Below are 5,420 nucleotides of genomic sequence, written 5' to 3'. Positions count from 1 at the left end.
GTTCGCACTTCCAACTTGGCTCGTCAGCGAGTCTACCATTTCTGTCTTCTGTTCCTCGCTCTGGTTTGATTCCCGTATCTTATTCATGATATTACTGAACTCCACCTTACTCATAGTCTTATTGGCTGCCTTTTGTCTTGGCTTTGATGACCACTTTTTAGCTTGTGCCTTTTCAGTATTAGTTTGATTATTATTACTCATTATGTTCTTTTTCAATACCGAAACTGTTAAATCAAGATGGATCCCGTGCCTCTCTTGAAGAAATTCCAAATATATTTGGAGACAGTCTTAAAGGAACTCAGGAGGTCAACCCGGATTTACAGTTATCTGGCCCAGCACTGTGTTATATGAAAAAAGAATTGGATGGACTCCTCAGCTCGTTGCCTTTGTGCACGAAAGCTATAACTTGCAAAGACGTGGAGGATGCAATAAAATGCTCGAAGGATAATGCCCCAGGAAGAGACAAGATAACAATGCGATTGTTCAAAGAAGCACCGAGGGAACTCTATGAATATTTGAGATGTCTTTTCTCCTGTAGTCTTCATTTGGGATACGTCCCCTCCTCCTGGAAATTAACGGAGGTTAGGATGATACTGAAGCCAGGAAAACCTCGCTACTTGCCAACAGCTATAGGCCGATAAGCCTGATTCCTACCATCAGCCGAATCATGGAAAGGATATTGCTGGGAAGACTCTCGGAACATGTGGAGAACAAAAATATTCTAAAAAATGTGCAGTGGGGTTTCCGCAGAAATCGCTCTTGTGGGGACTGTCATTATTTGGTAAATTCGTTAATTATGAAGGCTATGGATACCAAGGGATCTCTGACGATGGCCTGTCTTGACATTTCGAAGGCATTCGACAGTGTATGGCATTTTGGCCTTCTGAGACATCTGGCGAAGTGTCAGATAGATAGAGAACTGTTTCTATGGTTACAGGATTGATTTTGTCGAGGGGTGTATTTCTATTTTTTTCTCATTATCGACTTCTGACATAAGATTTCCAAATATTAGCAATCAACCATCGCCACTTTGCAGAATAAATCGCCCTCTAGGGGGCGAATTGCCCACCGTTGAGAACCACTGGACTAAGTTAGTTGTTGCGGACCTCGACATCTTATATATCGTACCAGATTTTGAAAATATGACTAAGTAGTTTATAAATTTTTTCATTTTTTTATTCATTAAGTTTCATAAAAAATGTGCGGCGATACCACTCAACTTTAAATTGCATTTACTCAGTAAAACAAAAATCAAAGTATTTTTTTCCGTTCAAACTGAAATAACAAATATTTTATCTTCATCAAGTTGACAAAAAATAAGCGGCCCCTATAAATAAAAAAAATTAATTTGTGCGGCCCCTGCTCAAAATTCTTGAGAATCGCTGATCAAGAGGTTTAACCTCGGTCAAAATTGCCGACTGCTTCGAAAGCCCGAATAACTTTTCAGAAGTTCGGTTCCTTTAATTTACAATTCCGATAAACCAAAGATGCAGTTGCTTTTAAAACAGAGCTCTCGAAAACTAAAATGTTTGGCGAAGGCGGCCATAAACTTGCCTAGTAACTGAGAAGGCCTCTGTCTTGATCCTAAAGGGAATTCCTCGCTGGATCTCGAACAACGATCTTGGCTTCGATTTACGGGAAACTCTCGAATCGTATTTTTAGTTCAAAAGGTACTCTCGTAATGGAGCTGACATTCCGGTCGGAAAGCTTACGCTGGACTCCAGAGCCGAGGCCAACACCCTCATTCGCTTTGGAATCACAGCCGGTTTCAGCCATATCCGTTATGAATGGCACAAGCCCCCGGCCACGAGATGCTTCCAATGCAATCAGTTTGGACACACGTTTCACAGATGCACATAAAATTTCGATTCCTGCTTTGTGAAGACAATCACAGGCATCAAAACTGCCCGAAATCAAAGCCTGCATCCATCTGTAAAAACCCAGATTAACTGCAACAATACTGGGCACCTGGCGTGCTACGATGGATGCCTGTCTGCCAAAGCTGCAACACCAGTCTCACGGGCTGTGAAGAACCCGCTGCCTAAAAGCCCAATCCGCTGTGCAGAAGCCAAACGCACTGAGTTGGTCTGGACAAAAGGGCCATCCTCGAGTCCGTCCAAAGTCGATATCTGCATTCAGACATTGCCGGACCCGGGCCGATATCAACCTGAAGTCAAAGACCGACGATAGTCCCAGCACCAAAGTTAACCGCTCGACTGTCCCTCGCAAGAAGGCAAACACCCTTCGAGTCGGTCTTGCCGCAACGAGGTGCCCACTCGGACCAGGACCTATACAACAGAAATGCCCTAATGAAAATTTATCGCCGTTGTGTAGGAGCCCTGACAAAACTTGGTGTATAATCGGAGATGCTGCAACAGCTCCTGCTAGAAGGGAGCACGTCAGCAACATAGTCCTCTTAAAAATCATCGCTGTGAATGCCTGATCTATCAAAAGACGGCATCACGACTTCGTTGAAATTGTAAACAGCGGCCATCCAGAAAGTATTGTTGTCAACGAGTCAAAGCTCAGAGAAACCCAGTCTTATGAACTCCCGGGATACCGGTCACTTGACCTAAAATGAGGCAGCTGCTCTACGCCAGGGACCGGTTCATGCATGCTCTATTATGACCTCACTATTATAGAGGGCAAGTTATGTGAAATCCTTTCTCTTGAGGTGAAAACCGATTCCTTCTGGCTAAAAGTCGGAGGCATGTATTCCAAAACCTCTCCCCCTGCACCAGTTTACTCGAATTTACTAAAAACGCGAATTTACTCGATACTCTCTCACGAAGATCAACTGGCCACAGTATATAAGCTCTTTAAATGGCTTTCTACGCGACAACAGTAGCAGTATCGGCTACGACTCTGTCCTCAATATCGACTTATGATAATCAAATTTGTTGTTGTTGTTGCATAACCCCGGTCTCACATTAGGGTATGAGACCGGCAGCTAGCAGAAACAACAGCGCCTTCGCGGGTTGCTCCCAAAGGACCTCGGGGGAGTGGACAGCAAATTTCCTGCGGACAGGGAAGAGAACAGGGCAGCGGAAAAGGTGATCAGTTGAGTGATCTTCGGCACAGCAGAGGTTGCATACCGGGGAGATCACGACGTTCAATGAGTGAGCGAATTTATGCACCACTACCTCACCTCCTACGCAACCAAACTACATGCTGGCCACCCGAAGAGTACCAATTTGGGTGACGGCTCTACTCTTGGAGAGAAAGCGGCTGAGAAATAAACTTAGACGCTGTGTGGACCCCATTGACCGGGCAACTCTCAAGGACATGATCTCTGAAATTAATGGAAAAATAAATTTCGGGACAAAGCTAAACGCCGTTAGAAAATGGCAGAAGGCTTGTAAAAACCTTAGCCAAAAAACCCAAACGTCTGGGACTGTTTTCACAAGGTGTCAAATCTCGCAGGAAAGTCCTCCTTGCTGAGGCTGCACAACCAATCCGGCATGCCTGCCTCGTCTGAGGAGATTCCGAAAATTTTCGCAGAATATTTGGCCAAAAACCAAAAGGCCCTTTAAGGGATAGCGCAATCCTCGATATCGAAGCTACTGTCGTGTCCATCGTTATAGGAACACTACCCAATCAGCATAAAAGAGATGACAAGCTGTATACGCTACCTGTGGCTTACAATTGACGCTAACCCAGACAGTAGTCTGCATGTCAAGAAGAGAGCAAAAACCATTGCAGCTCTCCGCATCTTAAAAAGCATGGACCCAAGAATTTTTCTGGAGAAGATAAGTAAGCGAGTTGAACAACGCATTTAAAGAACTGTCTAAAAAAACTTTATGCACAAATAATTAACTAGTTTTTTTGTCTATTTTTTTCATCGTAAAATTATTTGGATGATTAATTTCTTTTTATTAATAATAAAATAACGTTATTAAAATAAAATTATATCAAGTCGAAAGGAATTGGAGGATCCATGAAAAGTAAAAAATTAATCGAATTTTGTTTTATTTAAATTGCAATTTAAAAATATTAAATTAAGCAGGACGAATAAAATTGAATAAATTAAATTCAATTTATAACTATATGACACATTTTGTTGTTTTTGCAATCATAGTCAGGAGTCTCGGCTCGAGTCCACTCAAAGTAGCAATAAAGTATAAAGACAATATTCGTTCCAATATCTCCCAGGGTCACCAGTTTAATCTGAAATGGAATGAATATCTTAAAACATTTAGTTGTTCATTATACTTACTTTCGTAGACAAAAAATATCCACCACACGAAGAGAGTCGAAGACGGGAAATATTTCGAAGCAATCTCGAACTAATTGATCAACACAACTTGAAATACGAAAGAAGGGAGACTTCGTATGCTCTAGGCATCAATCAGTTCGCGGACATGGTGTCTCATCACTTCTCTAACTATTCAGGACTTTGGAGAAATGCATAAAGAATCTCATTTTGACCTCAATTTACCCGAATTTCAAGAATTTAGTTCCAAGCCCGAATTTGGAGATAATTATGACGTTTCAGTTAACTTTAGTTGGGTGGATCGTAATGCTGTCACTCATGTTAAGAGTGAAGGAAACTGTGCATCCTGTTATATATTTGGAGCTGTATAAGACACTAATCAATTCTTAGTTGGGAAGTTTTGAAGGCCAATTCGCTATTAAATACGGCAAACTTGTTAGCTTCAGCGAGCAAAATGTAATCGACTGTATTGGACCGGACGGATGTGCCGGGGGCCAAAAGAAGAGTGTATTTGAATACATAATGAAAAATGGTGGCATCGACACCGAAGAAATGTACCCTTACGAAGCCAGGGTGTACTATCTCATGTCAATCTTTAGAGTTGGTTTTGCAGATATAGGAAAAATGTTGTAAAAATGACTGGATTCAAAACATTCACATCAGAATCTGAGTTAATGAAAGCACTAATCAACATTGGACCGATCACTGCATCTATCAGTGCTTTAGATTTATCATTTCAATTTTATAAAAAAGGTAATTTTGAATGTTCTGAATTAAGGAGTTCACGACAATCCTCAATGTCAAAATCGTACAAATCACGCTATAGTGGTCGTTGGTTATGGGATTGAGAATGGAAAAGAGTATTGGTTGGTCAAGAATAGGTACAATCGACTGTCTTATTGGCAGTTGGTCTCGTTACTACGGAGAGAACGGTTATATAAAAATGGCAAGAAATAAGAACATGCAGTGTGGGATCGGACATTCCAATATTTACCCAATTTTAGAATAAATATTTTCTAGCTATTCACACTTTAAATTCATTACTATCATTTATTAAAACCATTTTTTATTGGATACTATTTTTCCTATATTCAATTCTAACAGTTTTTAAAATAATTAGTAAACTATTAAGACTTAATTGCTCAGACAGTCAATAATCCTCAAACGATAAATTGCCTCAACAACATCCAACCACTGCCTGACTTGA

The sequence above is a fragment of the Octopus sinensis genome, unplaced genomic scaffold (genome assembly GCF_006345805.1).
Source record: "Octopus sinensis unplaced genomic scaffold, ASM634580v1 Contig09569, whole genome shotgun sequence".
In the NCBI taxonomy this organism is placed as follows: domain Eukaryota; kingdom Metazoa; phylum Mollusca; class Cephalopoda; order Octopoda; family Octopodidae; genus Octopus; species Octopus sinensis.
The sequence above is the reverse complement of the archived record's forward strand: the minus strand, read 5'-3'. Positions refer to the sequence as shown.